This window comes from Gossypium hirsutum, chromosome D06, assembly GCF_007990345.1.
Source record: "Gossypium hirsutum isolate 1008001.06 chromosome D06, Gossypium_hirsutum_v2.1, whole genome shotgun sequence".
Taxonomy (NCBI): Eukaryota; Viridiplantae; Streptophyta; class Magnoliopsida; order Malvales; family Malvaceae; genus Gossypium; species Gossypium hirsutum.
Genome location: NC_053442.1, coordinates 27,876,010 through 27,893,891, shown reverse-complemented (window position 1 = coordinate 27,893,891; position 17,882 = coordinate 27,876,010).

Sequence of the window (17,882 nt, the reverse complement as noted above, 5' to 3'; positions counted from 1 at the left end):
TATTTGACGAAAATGTAGAATCAGAGACTCATCCCTCAACTGTTTAACCCAAATCTGATCAATCCAAGTCGGCTTAACTTGTAGCTTGGCTGGCAGACTCCCATCCTCAAACAGACTTAGGCGAGTAAACATCATCCTTAAATCAGACATTGCTCTACGACTAAGAGCGTTGGCCACCACATTGGCCTTACTGGGATGATACTCTATAGTGTAGTCGTAATCCTTGAGCAGCTCAATCTATCTATGTTGCCTAAAGTTCAACTCCTTTCGAGTAAGAAGGTACTTATGGCTCTTGTGATCGATGTAGATGATACACCTCTCACCATATAGGTAGTGCCTCTAAATCTTTAAGGCAAAAACCACATCAGCTAACTCGAGATCATGTGTCAGATAGTTTCTCTAGTGTGACTTAAGCTATCAGGATACATAAGCCACAACCTTACCATCTTGCATCAAAATACATCCCAAACTGACATGCTATGCATCACTATAAACAACGAAATCCTTACCCGATTCAGGTTGTATCAGACAAGGAGCCTAAGTCCAAACAAATTTGATCTTCTCAAAGCTTGATTGCTACTCATCAGTCCAGACAAAATGAACGTTCTTACGTAATAGCTTAGTCAGATGAGCTACAATTAACGAGAACCCTTCGACGAACCTATGGTAGTAGCCCCCAAAACCCAGAAAGTTAGGGATCTCAGAAACGTTCTTAGGTATGCTTCAATCAAGTATAGCCTCAATCTTTCTAGGATCAACTTGGATCCCCTTCACAGAAACCATATGCCCCGGAAATGTTACTTCCCTCGACCAAAATTCACACTTGTTCAACTTAGCATAGAAATGTTTCTCTCAAAGTATCTGAAGAACCACTCTAAGATGCTTATCATGATCATCTTTAGTCTTAAAGTACACTAGAATGTCATTGATGAAAACCATGACGAACTTATCAAAATACGATTGGAAAACCCGATTCATCAGATTCATGAATGCAACTAGAGCATCCATCAAACCAAAGGGCATGACTAAGAACTCGTAGTGCCCATAACAAGTCCTAAAAGCCATCTTATGAACATCAACTTCTTTAACCTTAAGCTAATGATACTTAGAATAGAAGTCTATAATACCGAAGCCCCACAAAACGAATCAAACAGGTCGTCGATCCTTGGAAGTGGGTACTTATTCTTCACAGTTAGCTTATTCAACTGTCGATAATTGATGCACATTCTCATAGTACCGTACTTTTTCTTTACAAACAAAACCTGTGCCCCCCACGGAGACACACTAGGATAGATGAAACCATGATCCAAAACCTCATGAAGCTAAGTCTTTAGCTCCATAAGCTCTTTCGGTGCCATACGATAAGGAATGATAGACACCGGAGCTGTACCCAGTAAAAGCTCGATACCGAACTCAACTTTCTAATTTAGAGGTAAACTCGGTAACTCCTCGAAAAAAACATCTAAAAATTTCTTAAATATTATGATATTCTCAATAGAAAAGTCCATAGAAACTGAAACACTCACATAGGCTTCACACACTTTCCAAACTAGTTTTTGTCCACAAGAGCGAAGATTACATTGGATAAGTAATCCCGATGCTCGCCGATCACAACCACCTCCACATTATTTTTAGATTTCAAAACTACCATCTTAGTAGCACAATCCAGATTGACTCGATTCTCCACTAGCCAGTTTATACCCAGAATCAAATCAAATTCTCCAAACGGTAACTCTATTAGATTACCTGAAAATACAACCCCTTGTACTTCCAGCGGAATATTCTTATACAGTCTATTTACCTGAACAGATTGACCCAACGGGCTCAGTACAGAGATCTCACCAGAAGTACTATCAACAGTAATCCCCAAATTATCAGAAGCATAACTAGCTATATAGGAGTGTGTTGACTCTATGTCTTTCAGTGCAAAATAAGGGGCATAAAAAATAATAAGCGTACCAGTACTCACATTCGCGGCGTCTCTGTCCTAACGACATCTAGTAGCATAAACCAACGTAGGCTACCTCGCCTCAATCTGATTAGCACCTTTTCACGGTGCTCTCTATCCCCTACGCACACCATTACCACCCCTGGTCGGACCATGGCCCCTAGGCAGCTACTAAATTGCCTTCTAAGGCTGAACAAAACCCGTAACTACAGCTTGCATCTATCGAAACACTATGGGAAATCTCTGATACGGTGTTTCGATGACCCACAACATAGACACACTCCCAACCTCCTCCAACATTCGCCCGGATAGCACCTACCATAGTCATTGCATGGCTGAGCCACAGTAGGACTACTGAAACTCTAACTCTAGAAGGATCATCAGGTCTGGCCCATTTCTTAGGCCTTTGAGTAGAACTAGAGGGCTCTGAATCCCTCTTATTCCTACCTTTCTCACGATCCCTGTTCTAGCGCTCAACGCACTTAACCTCTTCGGTGATCTTTGCCTTGTCCACCAAAACAACCAACTTTCACTCCCTCTATGGAGCTATCAAAACTCTTAGACTGTCCCTCAGACCATCCTTAAAGCAAACACATTTTTCATATTCAGATGCCATAATCACTCGAGCATAATGACTCAATCTCAGAAATTCAGCCTCATACTCGACCACAATCCTATCTCCCTGGGTAAGACTCATGAACTGACGTCTGCGAGCATCCACATAACTCGATCCCACATATTTCTTTTGGAAAGTTGTTTTGAAATACTCCCAATTAACCCGATCTGGCTGAGCACGCTCCTTAACTGCTACCCACCGCTGGTATGCCTTGTCGTGAAACAGAGATACTGCACCTTTAGTTTCTACTCAGGGTGCAGTCAATATCATTCATTATCCTCTCTGTGGCCTCTAACCAGTATTCGACCATAGTCGGGGTGACTCCAGTGATGCCCTTAAACAGCTCAGCACCATTAAACTAGAGTCGTTCAATTACTGACCGATGGCTCCTAAAACTAGAATAGGGTCCAGTGACCCTCTCCAACACTCTCAGCATGGCTTGGGACAGTGTGTCTTCCCTATTCAAGAGGCTTTGAGACGTAGTCTCAGTAATAGGTGTAGCCGGTGTTTCGCTCGTATCAAAATTAGGCAAACTGCCCATCGTGGAAGACTCAGCTTGAGTCCCTCTACGGCACCTGCCGCACCCACGAGTACCATGACCATGTATTCCTTGAGCACTCATCACGATCAAAGGTTTATCTGCATTACAAAATTTCATGCATCAGTTTCAGTGTTTATTAGCAAGCATTTTATGCTTCAAATATTTATCATAAGTTTTAGAAGTTCCAGTCCCTAACCAACTCAATATAGTTCAGAGCTTTCTAACTAAAGCATTTCTAATTTCAGAAGTACTTATAGGTTCAGCACCGGAGACTCAGTGTACCACATACTTTACTAAAAAAAATTTGCTTGAAAACCAGTTTTTTTTTTACAAATAAAATTTTGAACCCAAAATTTCACAACTCGAGTTTTGCAACCTGACTATGATACCACTAAACGTAACACCCCAAACTCGGCCTAGACGTTATTGCCAAATCTGGATATGTTACGAAGAAAAGTAAGAAATTCATGTTTTTCTTTAAAAACACCGTACCTCTTAATTTCTAGAAATTATTGATTGTTTACTCTTTTAAATAAACCAATTTTTTGTAGTGAAAGTTTAAAAGTCATTATATTTTGGAAAACCGAGTTTATTTTCTCGAAAGCATCTATTTGCATAAAACGATTACTTTTGTAAGTTGTTTTGTCGAACGTCACAAAAAGATCAAATCAAATCCAAATCCAAAAATAAAACCCAAAAGTCCAGAGAGTCCTAAAATTACAAAACTCTTAAAAACCAGAAAATTAAATAAAACTTTTAAAGTAAATGAAGTGTACGGACAAGTGGTCACAATTGAGCCTCCGTCGCATTGACCTGCCTAAGTTTGTGGATTACCTGAACAGAATAGACAAGCAAAAATTTAGTTTTAAGAACTCAGTGTGTAACTCAACGAAAACATAAATTACAATTTTATCGCATAATAGAATAGATACAAACATAAATCGCTTTTCAGAATCAGATTTTCAACAGAGTCATACAAAAAAAGATATGTATAGTCCTACCCCCATCATCTACACACCAACTGTGACCATCCCATCACACCACGTGGGATATAAAACACCCACCCAGCCCTACACACTGCATAGTGTTTATATGACACTTATCAGAATAATCGCAGCTGTGCTGCCAGTGTATCGGTAATATAACGCCTTACAAAATACTTTCTTCATATATCATATATCCCGCCCCACAATCAGATACATCAGAATATCAGATAAAATGGAATAATCAGATTCCAGATACAATAATTATCATATCTAACATGCTCGTATAACAAATAACAGACATGCCTATACATAGCATATCACACATTTAACATTACGTTACACACATTTAGGTATTGCTTATGCTAGGTACCACATAAATAGTTTATGAAACCTCATGCTTTAAGGCTTATCTAAGCCCATACTAATCCTATGGAAGGCCCAACGTTGATCAGAATGACGTGTACAACCCTAGGGAAAGATTTTGAAATTTGGACCCACATGCCTGTGTGGGCCCACACGCTCGTGGCCGACACGGCCTGACCCATGACCCATACACTAGTGTGGCATGCCTACACACCAAAATCGACCTAGACAGTATAGCTTACATGGCCACACACACACCCATCACACGGCCGTGTGTCGCACACGGCCTACCACACGAGCAGGCACATGTCTGTGTGGTGTCGACAGGCCAAATATTTGGCTTTCACCGGTCGTTATTTTCTCATGTTTTAGTTACATACCGAGTTCATTTTTAACGTGAAAGCAATCCCGAGACCTTTGAAACCTAAAAACAATATCCTAACAACCATTTAGTAAACAGTTTATGAATTCGACAACAATAACCCGAACAACACACACGAACTTACCAGCGACGAAAACCACTACCATTGATTAGGCCATTGGAGTGAAATTCACTACTTCACAACCTTCTCTTACCCAACATGTGTTCACAAAAATTGAATCCACTAACTACACACCATTGCGCCAATTCAAAAGGTATAATTCAAAACGGGTTGACAAAAATCAAAAGTTAAAGCTAAGTGAAACTCCACTTACCAACCGAACGAGAAAAACTAGGAATCTAAAATGCAAAGATTTGAATGACAGATTTGTGAACGAAATTGAAGGAGAAATAAAAAAAATTGTAGAGAAAAGAAAATAGGAAAAAACTTTAGAAAGAAAGTTGATTTTTAGGGAAAAAATAAAATTAAAAAAAATAATCCAAAATAAAAATCATAACTCCCCACAATCCCACTAACTACCAAATCCCACCAAAATCGACCACTAACCTCATCCAACTACCACAAACTTTCAATCTCACCGAACTTCTTCTACACAACCGGCACACACTCACAGAAGTAATCCTTTACTCACACAGGGTTTTAAACACAAGACCCTAAGGTAAGCTAATACCTTACCACTTGAACCAGTAGGCTCATTCTAATATGAGTTGATTGGAAATATAATATAAGTCCAACTAGTAGGGATAAGGCTAGGGACAAAAAATAGCAGAATTTCTAATAGTGGGACTTGAACCTAAGACCTCAACACATACCAACATCACTTAAACATTGAAGCAAATACTCATTTATGTCATAGTTCCAAAAATAAAGTTAAATAAAACAGGGCATTATAGTAATCATTAGAGCCTTTAACCACTTAGTGCTTGTGATAATAGCCAGGGTGATGACGATGATGTTAAAGATTTTCAGGTATATTTAACTATGATTTATTTATTATATCATGTTATTATAATCAAAGACTAATCATGACAACATGAGTAGATAGATTTTGATTTGAAATCCACGTATGTTTGCGATGGTGATTATGAAATAAAAAATCTATTGAGACGTTTATAAGTTCGTCCTAGCAAATTTATTACATTCCCTGAAGTGAATGCAAGCATAAAAGAAAATAAAAACCAATATTATTCCAATATTTGGTAGTACAAAATTAGTCGAAAGCTCCAGAAGAGCTAATATATTAATATCTTGTGATGGTCAATCCATTGGTTTTAAAAGATATTCATAATGGATCTCATATGGAGATTGTGAATGAAGAAAAGATTTTATTTCATATGAATTAAAAGAGGATTGAATTATTGATTACTTTTATTATTAAATTGAATTGACTATGACTATCTTTGTGATATTCTTTTGTTATTATCCCCATTAAGGGATTGAAAACAAAATATTTGACTGAGAAAGAACGACTTATGAGCAATAGAATATGGTAATTCTATATAAGCTCGTTATAGTTAGATGCACCTGAAGTAGTAAGTTTTTTTAAAAAACTATGAGTATAACTCAACAGTATTCAGAATAAGTTCTCAATTAAAATTACGTTGAAAATATTACTGATGAGAACTTGCAAGAGTGAAAACTTATGTATGAAAAGTCATTGGTTATGTACCTGTTGTACACCTGGAAAATAAGATTCACCCTCAAAGTTTTCTATTAATAGATTTTGATTGTATTCATAGTCTACTACTTGAGTTTAATTTGCTTACTTCTTGATAAAATCATCAAGACTCAACGTAGAACAAAAAAAAATACATATTTAAATATTAAATCAACTTGATATATGGTTTAAATATTTGAGATGATCTTCTTTTTAAGTTTTGATTACATGGGTTATATATTGTTTTAAGCATCTCATTTGTTAATGAAAATGAATATTAAATGATTTATTTATGTTACTATAGTAGGTTTTATAATTAAATAATATATTTGATTAAAACATATATGGTATGCAAATTTGTGTTAATAAACCAATGAATTTTATGGTTATTAGGATTTGATTTAGTTCAAAGAATTGTTAAAGGTAGTAGTTCATACATTTTATATTATTCCATTTGTTAATTATTTAGAGAAATCACATGAGCAATTGTAAATGAAAATTTCTATGAGCATGAATGGTTAGATTTTAAATAAATTTCAAGCATGTTTATGATGATGGTGATAAAAAAATTGCTAATTTTTCATTATGTCATATTTTTATGTTTGAGATGTGACTTTTATTGATATATTTAGTATAAGTTTGTTTCTATACATGACCTAGACAATTATTCTTAATAGTTAACTAATTATGCAAAACTCTTGTTAAAAGGGTTTTAAAAGTATTTTGAATCGAACTCAGGACCTCTCGCACCTGAAGTGAGAATTATACCACTAGACCAAATACCTTGCATTTGAAGATTTTGGCATATTCCTTGAAGCGAATATTGTATATAATTATTTGGAAATTATATTTATTGACTTAGTGACATTATAGGCTTCACATTGATTTAGACATTTTTAGTAGTAAATGTCACAATAGTACTTATATGTGGATACAAAGTAAAAGGAATGATAGTAAAATTATCAATTTGTTACAATTTAATACAATTGAAATGCATGTTAAAGTAAACCAAAAGTTTACTGATACAAATGTATTTACTACTTGGCATGACCAGTTACACCATCCTAGATCATATATGATGCGAAAATTAATTGAGAATTCATATGAACATTCATTAAAGAACCAGAAGATCCATTAATTTAAATAATTCTCATTTGTTGCTTGTTCTCAATGAAAAATGATTGTTAGAAACTCAGTAGCTAAAGTTGAGATTCAATGTCTTGCATTTCTGAATTGAATATGGGCCATTCATCCATCATGTGGATGGTTTTGATATTATATGATATTGGTAGATGCATCTACAAAATAATCACATATGTGTTATCAACTTGCAATTGGTCGTTTGCAAGATTACATGTTTAAATAATAATTTTAGATCATGCGATTAAGATAATTCATCTTGCTAATATTGATGAGTTTATATCTTAGTCTTTTATTGATTAAGCTTGAAAAAAAATTGTAAATGTTTGTTATTTATGCGCATAACAGTTTAGAGAAATTATTGATTGAATGCCTCTGATTAATGTGTAAACCATTACGTATGGAGCTAAACTTCCTATTTCAACATGAGAATATGTTGATTTATGTGTTGTACACATCAAGCCAATAAGTTATAAATACTCTCTATTACAATTGGTTTTTAGTCAAGAGCTAAATATTTCTCATTTTTTAATTTTTGTATGTGCATATATATTCCAATTGCTCCACCACAACGCACAAAGATGAGTAAATCCTCAAAGAAAGTTGAGAATATATATTAATTACGAGTCTCGTTGTATTATTATATGTTTTAAATGTATTGGAGATTCAATTATGACATGATTTGTGATTATTTTTTTGATTCGATAGTTTTCCCGACATTAGGGGAGAGTAATTTGAACCATAAGTTCAACAATTATAACTCATTATAAGTTCCAAATATGAAAATTCTGATAAAAGAAAATATTATAGTGAAGGCCGGTTCTCTAGAAAAGACCCAAGACATAACTAACAAGTAAAACTCCAAAAGAGATTTAGGTACCTGAAACTGAATATTTAAATAGTGAAAATAAGAGATCTCGATAAGTTATGTTAATTGGAGAAAATGTCAAACCAATAATAAAAAGGGTCAACAATGGTTTTACATACAATATTATTGTTGAAATAATGAAATAAAAGGAGGATCTTGAATAAATCTATTGAGAAATATAGATATTGAATAAATTGGTCAAAATACAAAGACACAACTTAAATATAATTAAATTCGTGGAGTTTTTAGACCAATAGTCCAAATATCTAAAGGTATAAAGCCAGTGAATGTGCAAATGAAGTAGTTTTGCAAAAGCGGAATAAAAATATGAACTTTTTCGCTAAGTCCTAGCATTGATTATGAAATGATATAATATTCTTTTGTGGTAGATGCAATAACCTTTAGATATATTATTAAATTGACAATTCATAAAATATTTAACTTGCATCTAATGGTTGTTGTTACAACCTTTTATGAATCACTATATAGTAAAGTTTATATTAAAATACTTGAAGGATTTAGAATGCTAGAAGCATATTGAAATTCTCGGGAAATTGTTCATTTATATGAAATGATGTAATTGAACAAATGCGGTAAATTTGACTTAGTGAATAGTATTTGAAAGAGGATTATAAAATGATCCAAAATACCTATTTGTATTTTTTTATAGAAGAATCATGATTAAATTTTGCTATAAATTATTGTTGAAAATCCTAAAGAGATCAAAATATATTTCCCCCAAAATTTTCCTCACTAATGACTTTCAAAAGAATGATGATATAAATGCTTAGCAAATACATTCAAATAGCCATTTGAAAAACTAGTATTTAAAATTGAATACATAGAATATGAGAAAGTATGTGAAGTTTTCATGAGGGGGAGTAAATATGCGTTGTACTCTTTTTCACTTAACCGAAGTTTTGTCCCATTGGGTTTTCTTGGTAAGGTTTTTAATGAGGCAGCATATTATGCATATTATAGATATGTGTACTCTTTTTTCTTCACTAAGAAATTTGTTTCCCACTAGGTTTTTATCTTAGTAAGGTTTTAATGAGGCACATTATCTATCAATGGACATTTAAGGGGGAGTGTTATGAATATTTTATTAAGTAGGTGTCCATGAAGATCAAGATAAGTTTTGATATACTTTAAATTCTAATAGTGATTAGAAGTAGATCTCTACTTCATTTACACTTCTTATACCTATAAATAGAGATTTTTGAGAAGTTTTGTAAATATTTCGATTGATCAATAAAATATGCTCTCTCTTTGTTCTCCCACTCTCTTTGTTCTTTATTCTCTGTCTTTTATTTTATAACAATTTTTTGTTTTTATTTCTATTTTTAGCAAATAGTTTTCAATTTTTTTAATTAAAAAAAACATTTGACAAATAAAACTTTATTTCTTAGTAATGACAATATGAAAACATGGTACATTATTTTTTTTTATAATAGAAACATAAGAAATAAAATAAAAGTTATTACAAAAAATTCGAACTAGGGTAAGAGATTTTAATATTTAAATTTTTTTTAAATATATATATATATATATTTGCATTAAAATGATTTTGAACCATAGCCAATTCATTAATTAGATTTAAGTTAAAAACTCTAATTTTTAGATTTTTTTTCAATTTTAGGAAACATTTTTAGTGAAAACAATAAAAACAACTTTTATTTTATATTTTTAAATTTTAAATGTTTTCATTTTTCAAAATCATTTTATAATTTTTAACCAACATATTTTGCTTAGTGTTTTTCATTTTTCAAGAAAATGAAAATAAAAATGATATTTGTTTTTTAAACCAAACAAACCCGAATATGAATTATTAATATGAAATATAAACTCAAATTAAAAAAAAAACTTTCAAAATCATTTTATAATTTTTAACCAACTTGCTTAGTGTTTTTCATTTTTCAAGAAAATGAAAATAAAAATGATATTTGTTTTTTAAACCAAACAAACCCGAATATGAATTATTAATATGAATTATAAACTCAAATTAAAAAAAACTAGAATTATTTAAATTTTTAATTCCATACTTAATATAAATATAACATATTTAATATAATAATGGTAGATTCAATCTAATATTTATGAATATAATAATTCTATTTAAAATTTAATTTTAATCATATTAAAAATTCCATTTTAATCTAATCATTACATATTATATTATTAATATTATAATTATAAAAAACGTATTATAATATAATTATAAAAATATATTATTTATCTATATATTAAATCCATTTGGTTTAAGAAATATATACCATTTTCGTTTTTTTTTTCTTGTAATCCGCCAATTAGATGGATAATCTATAAGGTGTTCTAAGTGTAGAGGCATGCGTTTAATTATCCGATAAGAATGATAAATTTATTCTCCAAAAGTCTAAAAGGAAGTCCATAACTCTTAAGTCGAGAAATCCTACATCATCGTTAAATATAAAACTAGTTGAGACACACTAAGTTTCTTTGAATTTATAGGTGTTTGTTTTGTAATGTAGGTTATTAGGTTAAACTAGTTCACCAGAGGGGACCAAGCTAGGAATGCGCCATTGAGGATGATCATAGAGCGATATTGTGTATACAGAGGGGCACGTTTGAAAATATGTTTTCAAATGGAAAATAGAATTATACGCCATAATTGATTCTGTTTTAATAAAGTTTTAATTGAAATTGTCTTATACTATCATTGAAAATCAGTTGTAATCAAACAAACATTTACCTTCATAATTTTTGACTTAGAATTAAAATAAATAGGAAAGTATCACATTCAGTAAAGTCTTTTCCCATTTTAAAATTTTTGTTAAGTGTTTAAGTTTGGTAGCATCCTATATTAGGATCCAGTTGATCGAGATGGGTATAGGGTTTTACAAAAATGAAATGATATGAGCTTGATGTATAAATTGATACATGTTATATTGAGTATGATCCTAATACTAAATTGAGTTGAATTGGTATATGTTTATATGGTGTTATGGTTGATTACATGATAAGCTCATCTTGTTGTTGTGATTTGCCATGTTAGGCAACTTTGCCAAGTTAATTATTTTGTTATGTTTAATTGTAAGATGAGGTAATTTCTAGTTTAAATACCTATGAATTTACTAAGTATCGTATATGTGTACCTTGTTATTTCCTTTTTCTTGTAGATTGCCAATTTATGGAACATGTCAAGAGTATCGTCTGGATGCTCACACTATCCTGTTTTTGAATCGATAGGCTTCTGTACGTTTAAAGTCCAAAACTGTCGTATGTACATAGGTGTTACGTATTTGTTAAGGTTGAATGCTGATATAGTTTTGAAATTGATCAATTGTATGATTTTGGCAAAGCTAATTACTTAAATGAATGTGTATTCTTTGGTAAACATGTTTGAGATGTCAAACCCAATATTTATAAAAGTCTGAAATTTAGAAAAGAGTTGGGAGTTAATTGAAAGAAATCATAGGTTTGGCGGTCTTTACTATAAAATCTAAAAATTTTTGTGGCTGAATAACAAATAGTTGGGTTTTGATTCAGGTTTAGTTATGTTGGAACTGGCTTGTTCTTGAAAGGGAAGTATAATGATGTCAGTCGCTGGTTTGAATGGGGTTTTTAGGTCACCGTGTGTGTAAGATATATATAATTGAGAAGTGTTATTACAGAGGGAAATTCTTCTTAATTCTGTTTCATTTTCTTCTCTTCTTCATCTTCTTATTTAGTTGTTCCGAAGAAGAGAAAGTCCAAGGAAAGCTCTGCATGAAGCAATGAACATGAGGATTGAGTCTGAAAAGTTGAGAATTTGATGAACTGGTAAGCTTTTAAATATTTCTGTACATGTGGATTTGAGAAAAAGAGAAGTTAGGGGTTTTTGTAAGAATTGTAAGGTTTTTATAAGTTTTTGGATTTAAAGCATGAATGCCTTCGATTTAACCGGTACATTTGTCATGCTTAGCTAACCAGGATGGAGGAGACTCTGACTGTTGGAAAAGCTAAGCTAGCAGAGAGGAAGAACAGTAAGTGAGTTCTTGTACTCCACTATTTGGGTGTTACTAGTTGCTGTGTTATTTTCATGTTCCGTATTGAGTTTGGGGTCTTATGGAGAATATATGCATGCATAGGTCTGTGCAAGTAAGAGAGTTGCAAGAATGTTTCTGTTAAATGAGTATAGTTGTGTACTGATTGAAATATAGTGTGCCCCATTATATGGTATGAATAAATTGTGTTGATTGTATTGATGTACTTGATATGCTTATTTATAAAATGTGGAGTACGGGTGGCAGTACTGTTAGGTTAGTTAAAGATAAGGAAATTGGCGTAATGGAGGAATGAGTGAATTGAAAGGGAATTGGAGTCACTGAAATATGATAATAGCTCAACCTTGCAGGTGACCACGCAGATGTTCGAATTAACAAGGAGAAGTTGTAGAGGTTTGGTTGAATAAATGGTCTATTGGCTCTACAGAGCAGTATCATGGAAATGATCTACTAGCTCTATGGATCGGCATCATGGAAATGATTTACTGAGCTCATTGAAGTCAAAAGTCCACGGCTAGCCATGGCATGATCTAGTGGAGAACAAGGTCACCCTTACGGAAAAAAGGGAAGTCCACTAGGATAGTAAACAGGGAAGCCTATTAGGGCATATACTTGAAAACTACTATATGACTTGCGTGATGACAAGTCTGTCTTAACGGTTATGGTGCGTATGGGAAAGCAGGCAAGCGTGGTGATAAGTGGTGTAACCAAAATAAAAAGGCAAAAGGAATATGAGAAAGCATTCTGTACGTGGATATACGTGGAAAAAGGGATTTTCTTTGAGAGTAATTTTAAATATGTATCTGCCTTTAAAATTCTGTCAAAGGTAACAGACAAGAAAACATTGGTTATGGGAAAGTGAGACGGTTCTTTAGATTATATTTCTAAGTGCTTCTTGGCAAAGAGGTCGCCAGAAAAGGGAAGTCTTCCAAGGAATATCTTTTGTGGAAAGTTCGCCAATGACTATCTTATGTGGAAAGCCCGCCAAAGACTATCTTATGTGGAAATTCCTCCAAGGACTATCTTATGTGGAAAATCCACCAATGAATATCTGAGATGGAATGTCCACCAATGACTATCTTATGTGGAATTTTCACTCAGGACTATCTTGAAGACGAGAATGTTCGTGAGGACTATTTGTTCTATAAATTTCGGCAGGGACTAACAAATGAATAGGAAGTCCATTAAGACTATCTAGTGTTTAGAAGTCAGTTAAGGTTTATCTTACAAGTACAATTTTGTAAGAAAAGAGTTGTGCTTAAAATATCCTCCAGATCTTATATTCAAAGGCCATATACCAAGATGTAAGTAAACTAGTTTTCCTCTAGAAGGGTATATGCACAAGTTAAGTTATAAGAAAGTAAATGTCGAGATAATACTGTAAGTCAATATTGAGTTTGACGAGGAATAAAAAAATTAGGGTAAGAATCCATCTTTTGTCGAAACACCTGTAAGTCTACTAAAGTTAGTCGACAATCTGTATATCTGATTGCGTGGCTATTTTTTGATGATTCAAACCAACAAGGTTGAATAAAAGTCTGAGATAAAGCTTGACAAAGTCAAGTCTCAAAAAGGGGTTGTCAGAAAGAGTACGATCACATCCAAATCTGCCCCTGATATGTCCACCAATGATTCGTTTAAGAAGAAATTATAGGCGTCAACCACACCAGCCAATTTGCAAGAGCTTATATTAAACTCAAGGAGTTCATTTATATGCATTCACTTTTATTACACATAATATCAAGAGTTATTGTTTAATAATTTATGTATGGAAACTCATTAAGTTTATTCGAAGTTATGAGTGGTTTGCCTTGATTACAAGATCAAAGGCTGACATGGATATTGTGGGAAGGGACCAAGCCAAATCTCGCAAAATCTGTGTGGACTTCTTTGTCGCAGTATCATGCATATGGAGGGGTGCCCTTAGAGGCTACGCCTCGGGGTTTGAATTTGTAATTAAGCAGAATCCAATTTATAAAATTTCATATATAAGTATTTTCAATATATGGGTATGTTTGTAAAGAACATTAACCTACTTAGTTAGTTAATCGTAAAATAGGAGGTTTCATATCATGTTCATTTATGGAAATTTTATGGATAGTTAATTAATTTGATTAAAGTTGTATGGAAATGTAACAATAAATCTGGTGTAGAATTAAATAAATTTGAAATCTGTTGTTAAGTAATATGGTTTAATTGTGACATTTGGTACCCTGACCCGAAGATCGAGTTAGGTATGGGGTGTTACAAGATATGTTAGTGACCATTGAATTGGTATATTTGGATGTAAATAGGTTAGTTTCAAGAATTTTTGATAAAGGCAAATATTTGGCCATTGGCAAATGGTTTAGATTGTAAGTCATAGTGTAAAAATGATATGTCTAATGATTGACTAGGTGATATACATTAATATAAGTTTGAATATGGTTATTTTCATTTATTTTAGTATGAATTTGTGATGTTTTGGTGCTGATGAAATTGGTCATTTAAACTCGAAATAGATACCAAAGTTGTATTTTGCTAAAAATAGGGGATTTAGTGGATTGTTTCCGGTATCAAGATACCACACCCTGGATATCACAATATTGACTTATTTTATTTTGAAAACTTTGCAATTTGATCCGCTGGTTGGAAAGTCTGGCTACTATCTTTGATATCGTGAGACTTTACCTTGGATATTGTGATACCTACTTGGTTTATTTTAGAGTTTAGCTACTATTTTCGGCAAAGCGATATCAAGTTAGGGATATAACGATACCCACTTGATGCATTTTGAAAATTTTATGCTTAGTCCAAGTTTGACCAAGGGATGGTTTTGAGCTTTCGTAAGCTCAATTGAGATTCGATTTTGATTATTTTATCATAAATGAATATGTTTAACATTGATTTGCATGTCATTTTAGTTATTTTATTGTAGTTGCTCCGAAAATGAATGTGGCATGTTATAGATCTGACTCGATGATTGAGTAGGGTCGAAGGGTGTTACAAGCACAAAACGGATATGGCTCTTGCTCTTCCATAGAAGGCACCCAAAGGTAAGAAAACCCTAATAGACGAGGTGGTTGAAACTATGTTATACGTCACTCATTGGACAACAACAATGCAATCGTACATCGACCACTATGTGGCACAACATGGATCGAATAACCCACAATGGATGGTGAATCCACAAGCTGCATTCCACAAGGAGAAGCAAAATAAGAGGAACAAGGAGAAAACGAAAGAGAAGATGAAGAAGAGGAGGAATACATGATGGAAGGAGATGACCCTGAGGCTTATGTTGACGACATCCACGAGGTGGTCGGTCTAAAATTTCCTTCAACGAAAGGAGTCATCTTCTGCAGCCCCAACATCAACGAGTCGCATCAACCAACTTCACTTTAATGATGAAAACTAGTTACATTTCTTTGCAGATTTTTTTTAGAACGTAACTATTAAAGACTAAGTCATTTTTAACTTCACTTTATTTGAATTTTTTACTATTTTCATTTTTGTGTTGTGTGTTTTGATGTTTTTCTATATAGGCCACCCCTTCAACGATTACACTACAACTTTGAGCTTCAGCAAAAAGGTTGACGATCCTAACTTGCTAGTATGAGCCTTCACAATATTCAAGGATGTATGTTAACCCTTCTATCTTTGTTTAGGTATACAAATTGAGGAAAATGTGTAATTTAAGGGTGGATGGGGGGCATTCATAGAAAAATTTTGCATGCTTAGTTATTTCATGGTTTTATGCTTGTTTTATATTTTTGTTTCATTTATTGCATGGTCTTTGAACATGGTATGATGGACAATTGGTTGAATGTGACATGATATTACATAATAGGTTCTTTGATTTATACAAATTTTGAGTAATGCTTGATGAATTTTTAATAGCCTATTTTTTAGTGATGTTGAACATGGTGGTTTCAAAAACCCTATTTCTGATGATCAAGTCTGTAAATATTATTATTTTAATATTTACAAGGTTAGTGTGGGGGAGTTTGATCGAGTCCATAAACAGTGATTTTGGAAACAGTGATTTTTCCTAGTTATGTGTTCCAAAACTTATCAATGTATCATATTTTCTCAAGAGTCGTCTTTTATTTTATTTTTTCTATTTTCTTCCTTAAGGACAAGCGATGACTTTAGTGTGAGGGAGTTTGATCTGTTGCAAACCATTGTAGCAGATTAAACTAGTTTTCGTACTTAAGGAGCTTGAATATAAGCAATTTTATTATGTTTTATTTAGTTTTTCAATTTTATTTTTCAACTAATAAAAAGTGTGATTTGAGCTATTTATATGACCTTAGAGGCTGACGTAGGCCTAATGGAAGGCTAACATTTTTAGTGAGTGTGCAGGACATTATTCGGAGGCGTGAGAATAAGAGATTGGTCACCATGTTGCAACACGGGAGTTCGACGTTGCAACATAGTGATCAAGAACCCAAAATACCTAGTCTACCTTCAATGTCGCAATAAAGACAGAAGATGTCACGGTAAACCCCTGAAGTGAGCTTGAGCCAAGCAAACTGCCTTCAATGTTGTGACAGAGACAGTGGATGTTGCGACACCAGCCCTGTACGTGAAGCATTAACCAGCTAAGGGCGTTTTGGTCCACACAATGAAATTTAATGTAAAAATGTCAAGATCAAACACTTGAAGACATATTTTCTATAACTTAGAATTTTCTTTTCAGTTTAGTTCTCGATTTTTAGGGTCATTTGTACCTAAGGTTTCTTTTCATTTTATTTTTGTTCTACGAAGAATCTCACTTGTGGATTCAGCAAACTATTTGAGGATTTTTGCACTTCAATCGTTCGAGTACAAATCAGGATTTCTCTTTAGTTTTACTCTTGATCTATTTCTCATGTTTACTTTATTCATCAAGTTTATATTCTTTATGGGATCCATGAAGAACTAATCCTCTTATGGGGGAATAGCTAGTGGACATGAGAATAATTAATTTCTAAGTAAGGTTTCTTAGCGGATCAACTGTTTGGGATGGTAAGAACTTAAACCCTAGGCCTAACAACCTTAGGAAGTCATCTAGGTGGGAATTAACCCAAAATTGGTATTGTCTATCTGTGAACCCCATACCCCAATTCGGTCTGGAATGTGAGGTTGAGAGATAAGTAGTTCTTCCCGACTCATTAGTTTAGTGGAAGGTCGAGAGATCTTGCTAAGTGAGTGACTAGTTGATTGAGTAGAGCCTAAAATAAGAATTACTTATGACCACCGAAGCGAGTTAGTCTCCCATGCTTAGATTTGATTGAGTCACATATTAGTTCTCCAATTTTATTATTTATTGCAAGTTTATTTCTTTTATTATAAAAATAAATATTTTTCACTTGATGACCATCGTACTATAATTTG